At 36.0% G+C, this 13,686-nt stretch overlaps 1 long non-coding RNA gene across 3 annotated transcripts in view; it reads left to right on the top strand.

Moving 5' to 3' along the window:
• The first annotated feature begins 1,111 nt into the window (after positions 1-1,111).
• The window catches only part of LOC112971317, a 34,856-nt gene continuing 22,281 nt past the window's right edge, over positions 1,112-13,686 (top strand). For all 3 annotated transcript variants that reach the window (XR_003255301.1, XR_003255302.1, XR_003255303.1), the window contains exon 1: positions 1,112-2,099. This is a non-coding gene — a long non-coding RNA (uncharacterized LOC112971317). The remainder of the gene's footprint in view (positions 2,100-13,686) is intronic.

The following is a 13,686-nucleotide window of genomic DNA, read 5'->3' on the forward strand; positions in this document are numbered from 1 at the left end:
TGACAGGATTTCTATTCCTAAAAGGCTGGAGGGAAGATTGGAAGAAAAACATATTGTGCTTAATAGATTTCCTTAGGATTTTAAAATTTGAGGAAAGGTAAACATTCATGTTCTTAATTTTTTGAGTATCTTTTCATTCAGGAGTATTTTGTGTCTATCCGGCTAGTTGTGAATGTAGATATATGTGTATGTGTTCGTGAAAGCATGTTTTATAATTTAAAGTTATATAGTCTGTTAACCAAAAGAATACTGCAAAAAACAGTCTGTCATCAATGACATAGCTTAGTTTATATATCCCCTGTTCATCAAAAGAACCAATGAAAATTTCATTCTAATCTGACAATCAAGTAGCTAGAAAAATAAACTAAAGACTACTGATGCCAGAATATGATCAACACAATAATTTGGTAAGACTGATATGGCTTGCTGTAACCTGATCATTTATGGATCAATTGATGATATTCTAGATTAATTTACCATGTGATTGACTTGCAGTTCTAATTTAGGAAAATATCCACACTGAGTTTAGTTAAAAATAGCTTAGTTCAATACAGATGTTTTGCAGCCAGACAGTGATGGAAGTGCTGCCTAATAAATATATGTGAAGTGGAGAAAGACATCTTAAAATAGGATAAATGTATTTTGCTGTAGGCAGACTTCTGGTTTCTTTCTTTTTTTTTTTTTGAGGCTTAGAAAAGGCATTGTGTTCTCTCATACAATTTTGTATTATAATTCATTATTAGACAAGGAGAAACTTCAAATACATTCAGAATTAAACAGAATGGAATAGTTCTACAACCAGACTCCTGAAAAGGATTATCCTTCTGGACTACACCATTAAGGATTTATTTCCTTACCCTTTCCTCTCTGCTCCTTCCCTATTCCTTGCCTTCATCTGGCAGTATCTTTCTGATTGTTTAAGGGAGAGGGGATTTTGGGCACTTGTGGAATGTCAGCTTCCATACCTAAGCCTTGCAGGCTGACTGAGCTTTTCCAGTTCACTGATGCAAGTGCAAGCATCCTATGGTTCATATGCAGCTCTAATTCCAATTTACTTGTCAGTTATTTCTTGAATAGGCTAATTTTACATATGATTAGTTTTTAATTCTTCAATCACAACATGAACTGCATGTATTATATTACTATAAAAGTATGTTAATACATAGGCTATGATTAACTCAAAGTGCAAGCTCTGTTCTTCCTGGTACACAGTGTGCAACCACTGCGACTTCTGTGGGAACTCCTAACTTGCAGCTGAAAGCAGAATTCATCCTGAAGCAAAAAATGCGATGCAGATTTTTAGGAGGTGACAAGAATAACATTACAAGATATGTAACTGTAGCAAGACATAACAAGAAAATTATGTTTCTGTGAAAAGCAGACTGCAGTTATTTCAGGGCTGATCCTGGTTTCTGATTCACAGTTGTGAAGGCCAAAACACATAGAAATGCATACATTTCTTCATGGGGAGGACATGGGAAATCTCTACTGGGTCCTGCTCCATTTTGGATAGATAAGAATAGAGCCAGCCAATAAATTGTGCTTGAATTTATATCCACCAGCTTCTCCTTGCTTTCATTACAGCACAATTGTAGAAGTAACCATGCGCTGGCTTCATCACTAGCTCATATCTCTTGCAAAAACTGTCCCTTTGTCAGAGCTGGCAACACAGGCTTAATGTGCTAGAGGGATTTAGGTCTCCTACTATATTGTGTAATTGGTTGGAATTTGCATCAAAAATGTGTCAGAATTGATCACTTTTGTAAGCGGTAAACCATTAGTTTTATTAAAAAAACTCACACAACGAAGAACATATACAGTAATTTTTTTGAATGAGATGAAGATGTTAGAATGTCTGTTTTCAATGTATATATTAGAACTAATTACTTCATGTCTTGTCAACTGAACCATTGTTTCACTGAAGTTAACATACAATAAAACTGAAGTAACACATTAGTGAATCTGCTCCATTGTGTTTGGCCTTTTCTAGATGCTGTGAAATTTAAAGCAAAATACTAATTCCACTGGCCTGAAAGCTCCATCATCTTTCCCTGTGATAGATTTTCTGATGTTATAGCAGTTGCTCAAGGTTCTAAGGTGTAAGTTGAATAATTTCTCTCTCACTTTTTATGCGTTTTGATTGTTCCTTTTGGGGAAGATGTCAAATCGTCACACTGTGGTGTTATATGTCATTGTGATGACACTAACTGAAATAACAAGGACGCTCCATAACACTTTTGTAAGGTGATATTAACCTGGTTATCCTATAAATACTTACCTTCTTTTCACTTGATGCCAGAGACTTAAGAAAGTCATGTTGATGCTCAAAAAATATGAGAACATGGCTAGATAACAATTTTCTATTTGATATAACATTGTTAGCCATAATGATAAAATTAAGGGGAAAACTGTGGGAAATAAATAAGCAATATTTGGTTTTTGAATCTCTGATATTAGGGAATCTGCTCTGAGATCCTGTACAGAAGTAAGGATATATTGTGCAGTTTGTTTTTGCCAACAGTTGAGATATATCCTCTTTGGAGTGTCACCCAATGAGAAGGACACCCTGTGTAGTCAAATGTTTATTTACTTACTTGTATATTATGTTTTGTCTGCCTGACAGCTTGTCTTGTAAGGATGAACACATCTGTGATTTTTTTAGATTGTCATATGCACTAATAGATCTCCTCACCAAATGGATTGTTTCAAATTTATCACTTTTATTAGTGCCACTGTCTTTTACTATTGTGCAGAAATATTTTTGTGTGATTACATATTCATTCTGTCTCTCCTTTGTATCTTATTGATAAAATTTCATTGGATCTGTTTCTTCAGAATATTGTTTTTTGAGGGACTAACCTTGTAAAGTTATTTGTAATAAAAGCTTGTTTAATTTTTATTCAAGTTTCTTACACAACTTTCTTACTAATTTTCTGGTAATATTTTGTCCAGCTTCTCCATGTCTATGATTACCTAATCTGTAATTCTTTCACTGTGTCAGTCAAATTTGTATCGATGAAAACTCTGATGGCGGCAAGTCCTTGTCCTTGTAGGATCATTTTATTTGTTTGCTGTGGAACTTCCAGTTGTCATTTTGGATAATTGTCTACGCTGCACTATTTTTTAAATTCGTATCTATTGTTTTTTAATATATTTTCACTAATTTCAGATAAGTTGGCACATTTTGATACCACCCTGATTCTCTGTGTATTCATTAAGCAGAAATCTTTGAGAGAAGCAATATTTTTCCCCCCTATGATAGTATGTAAAATACATTCCTGAGAGTGCGTTCACATAGGCTTGCATCGTTTTGCATCCTTGAATATAAGATGCTTGTAGCCGCTAGGGTCATTAAATGTAGATCTATCCTCAGAGTTCCCAAAGGCAACTGGAACGTGTAGATTTGAGAATTTTTGGTCAACATTCCTTTTTTTGTTAACTCCAGCTGAGTGCTCTGTTTTTTTTCTTCATTATCTACACTTTCCTGAGAAAGCTGAAGACAACATCATTATTGCATAGCACTTTTCACCTTTTGCCATAAATTTTATTGACGTGAATTAATAACAGTGAATTTTAAGCAATCCGCAAGAGAAACTTATTAGTATTCTTGGAAGTATGTTCCATGTTCTCATCATCTCCTCTTTTATGTAGGTCTTCTTGAAAAACAAGATCCAAAAAAGGACAAAAAAGGCCAGCATTATTCAAGTATAGTCCCTATTCTTGTCTTCTCCCTTTGTTTTTTTTAGTATTTCCTGTATTTGGAGCTGTGCTGATATTATTAATGTATGTGCCAGCACTGGGGAAAAAAAAAAAAAAAAAGGATTGCGAGAGTCTGATGCAAAATATTCTCAATGTTGTCGTTCTTTAGAGTATTATTGTGCAATGCTTTTGCTTCCTTGTACTTCTAACAGTTTCACTTCTGGTGAATCATTATAGCTTGATTTCTGAGCCAGAGATCTTAAACTGAGTGTCAAACTAAGACAGTTTGCTTTACCCCTAATCCATTAGATAATGCTCAGAATCAATAACGCATAGGAGAAGTGTGGAGTAACCAAACTGGTAAGAGGTATTTTGTAAGTGAAGGTGAAGACAGTAGCTGATTTGCCAGCATTATATTTGCCAAACTATTCCTTTTCATTCTGGTAGGACTTGCTAGGATAGAAGTCAGATTCTGGTGTGTTGAAATTTTCTTTTGAGGCCATGCTTTGGCAGGATGCTGTCTTGTTGCTTATAAAATGACTAAAGTGTCTACCAAATGCAAGTGCCAAGTCAAAATATGTTCTGTATTTTGGTAATTGTGCAGAAAGAACACCAGATGGTTCTGATGATGAAGTGCTTTGGATGGGATCACCAAAGTTTTAATGGATGGCAAACTCCGAAGGCTTAATTACCAACCTCTCTAGCAGCAGTGCTTTTTTTATCAGAGTGGGCAAGGTATTTTCAGACACAGGAAAGAAAGAACCATATATTACTTTGCATGTAGTTGAATAAAATACATGTAGCTTCTCTTTAGGAATATTTGAAACTGAGAATACTTGAGCTTAATAGAAAGGGTGCCAGATTATGTTTCCAAAGTGAAAAAAAAGCTGTATAATGAACAATATTGGTTTTGTTTTAGCAGTTTGATATTTTCTGGGCATGTTAAATTTTCATAAAGCATGCTCTTAATGTATCATTTTGTTGTCCACCATTCTTTTACAATATGAATATCCCCTACATTTTGGGTTCAGGGGTATAACCATGATATTTATTTTCCACATCTGATCAGAGATGGCTCAAGAGTGATCTTTTCTTGCAGAAGATTTTCTCATCAAAGTAAATTGGACAGACCACATTTAGAGAGTAGAGAAACGCAAACATTAAGTAACAGATCATACAGACATCTCATTTTATAGCTCTCACAATGTAACAAATGTTAAAATTTGACTTTTAGCTTTAATGCATTCCAGCCAGGCCCCAATTGCGTAGCAGTTTGTGTGCTGTAATCACCTAGGACTTTGTATTTGAATGAAGTGTATTGCATATTATTTTTTCTTTTATTTGTATGATTTGCCGAACAGCTAAATCCTAGTGATGGTAGAGAATCTTGAATGGTATTTGTCACCAGTTTTTACACAAAGAATAGCATTACCTTGCCTGAAACTCTAGTAGTTATTGTCATTGAAATCAGTGAAAGTTGCACCATTGACTGTAGTGTGATAATAGGGTCAGGTTGTTGAAATAATGCTTGGGTGAGGCATAGCTTAGATAATGAGGCCAAGTCTAGCCACTGCTTTTAACATGCAAGTTCTTTGGCTTCCATGGGATTGCAGTGGTTTAACTATGGGAGAGAATACAATTTGTTAGTTTCTGTAACTCAACCAGAAGAGAGATTTCTTTTCTCTCTGAAATTTGAGTTTTATAAAATATGAGAATCCTGCCTATTATGTTGCCATGTAAGAGTGAACAAAAGAAAAAAAGGACATTATAGGTCATGTTGTCAGACCATATTCTTCTGTCTGTGGGAGCCAGGTTTTAAAGATTGTTGGGACTTGCTGCAGAGCACAGCTGCTTCTCCAGGTAGGGAGAAGTATCAAGAAGAGTATCATGTATGATTGATTGGGAGACTCTTTTGCTGGCGCTGAGCCACTTTGGAAATTTTTTTGTTTAATTATCTCTTAATTTTTGTACATGCACTTAAGCAACTTGTGATTAGTTCAACCTAAAATCAAAGTCAGTGTGGTTACAGAGAGATTCATCTTATTTAGAGTAACAAATTTTTTGTATGCTTATGACTTTTAAAACCTTTTACTAGAATTTTTATGGATTTTTGCAAAGCTCTACCTGGTGTAGCCTGGGGTTCCTTTGTCCCTGATTCTACTGCGCAGAATCTCATTCCCCGCTTTCCGAGGAGGTGACTCGCTGTGAAGGTTTTGCTCAGTTGCACAAACCATCCCAGTTCAGAGGGTCAATATTAGGACTATGCACTGCTTGATCTCCCTCTTAGATCCTCAAAATATGGCTTAAATTTTGCATAAGCTTTGTGTTGGCACTCTGTACAGAAGAAAATACCATCCAATTGTAAGATCCTTAAATGGTTATTTTCTTGTAAAGTACTTAAAAACTGCATCTGGAAAAGTTCTGTAGGTGCACAGTATATTATTGTGAGGATTAATAGTAGTAGTGTCTGACTTTGCAGTGAATTATGAGGTACTGAAATTTCCACAAGCAAAGCTCTGAAAATTTCTAAGATATTTATTACCTCATTTTGGTGACAGAGTAAAGAGTAAAATCCTAGATCCATTGAGATTGTGGTGCTTTTGCAATGATTAAAGTACAGCCAGGTTTTAACCTCATGTTCCAAAAATAGCCATGCCTTCCTGTGAGATCAGGAGAGTTCCCATGATTTGCTATATTACTTGTAGGGCCTGTATTTATTCTCATTGGATAGTGTGTCTGTTGACATTTTCAAACTGCATATCCTCGTATAACTGTAAACTAACTCTTAAGACCCTGTATGGCAATTTAGACAGCACTCAGAACAACAGGATCATGAACAGAGCTGAAACCTGTAGTAGCACCCTAAGGCAATTAGTTGCAAACAAAGTGAAGGATTAAGTTATCTGGAAGCAAGGAATAGTTAGTGATAAAATCACTGAAATTAGAATAGTAATCTTTAGAACTATAACATTTTACAGTTTCTTTAATGAAGAAAGAAAAGAATAAGGATTAAAAACTTTGTCAAGTGGGAAACATCTTCTAATAATGTGATTTTGTTTCTTGAGAGTGCATTGACTAGGAATGTAAATCTTTTCTTGTTCCTTGATTTTTCTGAAAAGTTTTTTTCTTATACACAAGTAGTTAAAGTCTGCACTGCATTCTGAAGGGTGCATATGCCAGAAAAAGAGGGCAGGGTCACCTGGAAAAAGAGATATTTCTAGCTCAAAGAAGCAAAGTATGCCCAGTTAAAGTAAAATAGTGGAATCAGAAAATATTACAAAAAAGAAAAAAAAAGCTGCATACTTTATAGTTGCCTGGGAGTAGTTATAACTTGTGCACTAATGATTTCTGATGGATGTTGCTGGTGTTCGTTAAAAAGAAAACAGAGAAAACAACACCCTAAAATTCCACAGCAATAGCTGCTTCATTTAGCACAAGTCAGAAACATATTTGAAGCCCTTCTTAAAGAACTTTCTTTTTAATGAAATACAAGTTATTCCCTATATACCTTTCTTTCCTCCTTCATTTTCATTTGTTTAGTTAAACCAGTGATAAGATCTTTTAATGAGACATGTCAGGCTGATGAGTTAATTTGGTGAAACTTTTAGGTTTGCTATCCAGATTAATGTGAATTTTTTTGATTTTTTTTTTTTTTTTTTTTTTGTAGATCAATATTCCGTTTTCATTTCTGAAATATCATATGCAAAGCGCCCAGTAGCCACCCCTCTAGCTGTCAGCTTTGCATTGCTGGCTGTCAGTATCATGCTGAAGACAGGTGCAGATAGCCTGAGGCTCACAGATACTCAGCAATGCTAGAAGATGCCTGGAGATATGGTTTTATATGACTACTTAAATAAGCTAAGAAATTGTTCCCCAAATTGCTTTCAGCATGTAAAAAAGAGAACACCCATCCCCCAAACTTGAATTTAAATTTGTAGTTGTGGGCGCTTTGTGTTAAAGTGCAGGCCATCTCTGGATCCAACCAAAGCTGATAAGACTGGACGATCAGCAACCTTATTAACTTGTCATCTCTGAACACACTGCAAAAGTCAGGCTGTGAACATAGGACTGATTTGTAGATAGAAAGTAGTGTTTTAGTATTTTAACCTGCGTGTTTCTTAGTGGCTGGGCTTAACATAAATTGGAGCTAGGAGTAGTTGTATCATTTGTTTGATGGGCAGTATTGCCTGCAAGGATTTCAAACTGCGGTGAATATGTTTCAATTACGGTTTAAAAATATCTTGCAGATCTTGTAATGCTGAGGAAAAAGTAGGAAATCAAAATCTTTAGATGATAGGCAAAAAGAAAAGGTATGATTTTGACAGAGATGTTATAGGTGACATTCAGAAGAAACCAGGGCTTCACTTGGTTAAGTTTCCAAAGCTTGAATTCTTATCACACAGATATCTTACCCTTTAAGGCAAATTTTATTTCAAGATGTACACTTTCCCTAATTAAATCTAATTTTTGCTTGCTTTATTTAACTATTGAAGTAGTCATACCTTCGGAGAGACTGAACGGAGACTGGGAAGTTTTTATTTTGAGAGCTTGGTGAGGTCAGCTTTTTCTTTTCTCACCCTTTTCTCCCTCTCACTCGCCCTTTTCTCCCTCTTGCTTGCACACTCTTCTCGCTCGTGCTTCTCTCTCTCTTCTCACTTGCTCTCTTCTTGCTCTTGCTCTCTTCTCGCTCGCTCTTATCTGTGATTTATTTATCGAGCATATCAGAATTATTTGTCTTCAGGACTGATTACTGGAAATAATTGCAAATAAAATGGTCCTTTGGGCAAAATACAAAGCCATATCCTTGCTAATAGCTCTCTGTGACACCTGCATGGGCAATCATTTTCTGACTGAGAATATATATGTAAGAGAGGATTCTAGTCAACTGAACAAATCCTTGAAGAAAGAAGTTTTATTTACTTATGATCTTTCTAAAGCCAGATTAAAATGAGATTACATGGACCTCCTTTTCTCTGGTTATGGTGTCAGGAGATGTTAGTTTCAAAAATCAGAGCTGAGAAGGGAAGTTAGTATATGAGATCTTTCGTTTATTTTTTTAGAAAGATTTAAGCTATAATTATTATGTCTCAGGAAAAAACAAGCTATGTAGTAAGGAGATTTTGTCCCCCAGGGAATCCAGGGAAGTAGACCTGAAGGTAGGCATTTTTAAGGCCTTCTAATTGATTTTTATGTCCTACTTCTTAACTAACTTTGAAAATCTGAGCCTCAGTAATATGGTGCTCTCCAACATAGAACCCCCATGTTATGTCTGGTTTAACACTAGTTTCAATGGGAGTAAACGGCACATTTTATTGTAATGTTACAAAATAGACCATTTGGAAAAGAAAAAAAATTGAGTCTGTGCACAGCTGACTTAGCTCCTGGCCATTTGGCTCACAACCTGCTTACATTAAATTCCTCTGAAGGTACGGGTACATTTTTTTTGTTTATTTTTTATTGAAACCAGTGATCTTTATTTTTTTGCTGTGTAGTGCTCTGCATTTGTGGCAGGAAGAATGTCCAATAGTCAAGGGAATTTGCAGGTCTGAGTTCTATATAGTACAAATTATATGCTGGAAATTTAAATAAGGCGATCTGTTCCCTTGCGCTGGTTTTATCTTTGATATCACTAAAATACCAGCTAGACATTTCAGCTATCTTACCATTTATAGCTGTTGGAAACAAGGGTTAAAAAATGGTAAAAAAAAAAAAAAAAAGGGGGGGGGGGCTTTCCCAATCAACACTTATTCTGACATCTCTTCTTCTTTGCTAGAGGCTTTAGTATCCTGTTTAAGAGTTTTCTTTTTACTATTTCGAGCTCTGTTTATGTATATGTAGGTATTAGGTTTTTAAAAATTGTGCCTAGGAGTTTGCATCTCTTAAATGTAGCACAAGGACAATTTAATAGGTATCCAAGTCAGGGTGCAGTGAAAGAACCTGGTGAAGATGTGTCCTAAACCCTTCTCATATTCTGTAGCAAAAACTTCAGAATTTGAACTGTAATATATGGTAATCATAGCCTCCCATTTTATTTAACTGATCACAACTCTACATAATTCTTGATGCTTTATCTAGCAAAGAAAACACAGTCAGTGAATTTGCCTTTTTCTTTTCAAAGAGACCATTTATTTGCTCAGAGAAGGTCAGAAATTGGAGATAAAAAGTTGGAAATAAAATGAATATGTACCTTTTAATATAGATAGTTGATCTGAAATTGAGGCAAATCAATGAAATTCCATAGTGCTGTGTAATTCAATTTCAATTTAGTCCAGTCCAGAGCTCATAAAGCACATTAAAGAGACTTAACTACATGCTTAATTACAGGTTTGAATAAAATTTTATGGTCTTTACACTGTCCATTTCTGTCACATGACTGAATTGAAAGAACATACCCTCTTTATTTAAATAAAGTAAGGCAATTCTTCAGTAAACCTACTTTAAACATCGTTCTCCAGATGAAATAGCAGAGAAAATGACATAAGATATATTCAAAAGATAAAGGGAGCCAAAAACTAAAAGGACTATCGCTACTTTAAATACAATTTGTCAGGAAAAAAATCAGTATGGTAGGCTAACAACTCCTAGTATGTATTCTTTCTTCTTCTTCTTCTTCTATAATACAGTTTTACATAATGATAATATTATATAATAAACAAAATCATTGTTATTATTTTGTGTTACAGTTGTATCCAGAGACCCCATTTGAGGTTGCATTACAGTAGTGCCCTGAGGCCCTGTTATGGTTGTAAGTCCCTGTGCACTCATAGTAAGAAATTAAAAAACTATCATTCCAAACAGAGAAAGTACATTTAAGGCAGGAAGAGAGAGAGGAGAAAAAAATTTGCCAAATGCTACAATACAGATCAATGCCAGAGCTGCAGTACAGGTCTCCATATAGTTGACCTCAATGGTTGTGACAAATATGAGTCTCTGAAGATTGTCCGTGTATGCCAGTTCAAAGCCATATCCTCTACGTACCGCTGCTTCTCTGGAGCATCAAATAACTTTCCAGATAGAGTTTGTATTTGCTGTAAAACTCTCGCTGTATTCGATATATCCTTACAGCAGTACTGCATACTGAAGGGGTTTCTGGTATCTGGAACACCAGTCACAGTTCTCAGGGCTTGTAATGCTGTAACTTTTCATTCTGGGCTTAATTTGCCTTGTATTGCCTTCAGCACGTGGATCTGTACATGCAAGCACTACAGAAATGTACCAGTTTTGAAAGCTTTCTCTGTTTGCTTTAATTCAATCATATTGATTAGGAATGACCCAGCCTGTGGCTATTAAAACGGCATGTAGCTCCCAAGGAGCTCAGAAATGGGTTCTGTGTCAGAGCTACATCATGTGAATGGCGGTGGGCTGCTGGAGGAACTGCGGGGAAATCCAAATCCCTTGATGTGGGAGCAGGGAGCCAGCAGCACTTAGCAGCCTGCTCTGGGCCACTGGGGAGGCTTTTGCTATCTCTAACCAATGAGTTACAACTGGAGAGCCTCCTCTCCCTTCAGCCTTTCAAGCAGTGTGGTGTGTGTCTTGTGGTTCTTATCTGCTTGGAAGTATGAGTACAGAGCTTATCAGATCTGGAATGCTAGTCCCCTTCCTTTTTATATAAAAGAATAAGTACATATTTAGGCATTTCTTTCATCCACACTGTGAATTGCACATTTTTGGTGTTTTCAAGTGCATTTTGAAGCGGCAGGTATAATAGTACATTTAAATTAGTTGTTGGACATGTGCAGTACTTTTTTTTTTTTTTTTTAATCAAAATCCTTTTAGTCTTAACCTGATGGCATGCTATGAAGTGATACAGCCGAAAGACCTTAATTTTGTATTCTGTGCTTAGGTCTTGTAGTGGTTGGATGCTTTATAGATACACAGGCACACAGCAGAGAAACCTTCATGAATTGTCTTTTGAAGACACAATGTGTCTTTTGCAAATGCATATGCCTTTACAGAGGAGATCATAAGGAGCGGTTATAATCAGTTATATAATATATAGCAGCAAGATCATGTGCCGCTACCAAGCCATGCCGTTTTGTGATAGACAATAGAAGACTGTCTTGTGAGCCACACAACGGTGTTTGGCAAAAGTGGGGGTGTTTACGGGGTTCCTTTTTTTTTTCTCTCTCTCTGAGTGGTTCACAGAAACACCATCTATTGTATGCCTATGTTTACATGCTTTTTGTAGGCAGATGTGAGGTTGCTCTAAACTAGAAGACATGTAGTTACGTAAGTGCTAACCATAGCTAAACTGGATTAGAGTGGGTTTGTGGCCAGTCATCTCCGAGCGTGGGCAGCGTGAGCTCACATCTCCCTCCAAAACTCTGTGGAGATGTATCTTATTTTAGGTATTTTTGAGTCCCATTCCTGTAATAACGACATCTGACATGTAAAATTGTAAAGAAACACTGTAATGGAAGAAATAGTACCTTCTTTTTGTGAAAAACTAAGAAGCACAAAGAAACTTCTTTTGCTGAAGGTTGTGCAGCAAATCTGTAGCAAAGCAAGGGGCTGAGTGCAGAGCCCTGGAGACCAGTGTTTACACTATATTCACCGCATTGTTCTTACCTCCCAGTGATACAACATGTGTTTTAAAATGATCAGTTGTGTAACAGGCAGTATACTTTGATTCCTCCTCTGATAGACCATTTGGCCGTGATCTCAGTTACAGAACACAAAAATCCAAATGAGTATCATTGCAGAGGGACTATTCTAAAATGAAAAGCATTAGGTAAACAACCCTTTTTTGCTAATGTATGGAACCAAGGACAGTAAACAATTTAAGAAGAAGCCAGCAAAGATACTAAAATACAATCCTGGGGCGCAGAAGAGAAGTGACACAAAAGGAAGATAAGGGGAATTCCCTCATGTTTTTTTCTAGAAAGTCTTGTCAATAGTGGTTAATTGCTGTGTTTACCTTCCTGTTTCAAAATGATTGTCTGTGAAGAGTTGTCCATGTTTAAGTAAACCATTCTTCATTGAATCATCTTGAAGCTATGCCCTTTACCTCAATTAAGTAAGATTTTTAGAAAACCAACTCAAAGGATCTTATCATAATCAACCTTCCGCCCCCTTCATTTTTATGATTGTGGTTGTGGGCTTACAGGTCATTAATGTTGTTTTAATTGTGCAATTTTGCACATTCAGGGTGTGAAATTGCTATGTGAATCAAGCCCTAAATGTATAACTTCATTTCTATATTATTCCTTCTTCTCATTTCACATCATGCTGTAATTCTGAAAATAGGTTTTTAACAGTTGTTGAATGGTACATATTTTAGTCCCAGCAGCCCACAATGATAGGCCACATTCTTAAATGATATAACATGATGCCATGCTTTTCACTAAATAACTGCTTCCATTTTTTACTCGCAGGCTTCCTTCATGCTCACTGATGACTGTGCACAGAAAATACAGACTACCTGTAGAGGCTGTATCTTAGAAGAATCAGTCTTTTAATGAAAGCTTTTATAAAATGAGTATTTTTTTTCTTCTTTCCACAAGTGGTGAAATCTTGTGTTGTGCAAACTAAAATCTCTTGAAATTATTAGAGCTGACAGTGTTTGGGAGAAAAGAGGACTATTTTATAAGTGATTATAAGTAAATACATTCTGCTATTTATGGCAGTTTCTTTGGTTCATAACAGTTAAGGCATACGTGATCCTGCAGTCATTTACTGTTGTATGTAATCTATTATATGACCAGGATTCTCTTCATGTCAGTATACTTTTGCAAGACAAAGCCCTCTTTTTGAAAAGTGAATTGTTTTGAAGGATTCTGTGAAATTGTTGGATGATTGTGCATTGTTCTTTCTGAAGTCAATGAGAGATGGTTAAGATTAATACTGCTTTCAAGGTAGGCCGGTTGCTTTTTGGTGTTTGCTGAAATGACCGTGGTCTTCGTTCATCTTACCTGACACCCCACACACCGTGAAAAACTGCTAGTATATTTGCTTTTTAGCAAAACTTTTCATTTAAAATGTACTCAT

The sequence above is a fragment of the Apteryx rowi genome, unplaced genomic scaffold (assembly GCF_003343035.1).
Source record: "Apteryx rowi isolate R43461 unplaced genomic scaffold, aptRow1 scaffold_435, whole genome shotgun sequence".
Classification (NCBI taxonomy): domain Eukaryota; kingdom Metazoa; phylum Chordata; class Aves; order Apterygiformes; family Apterygidae; genus Apteryx; species Apteryx rowi.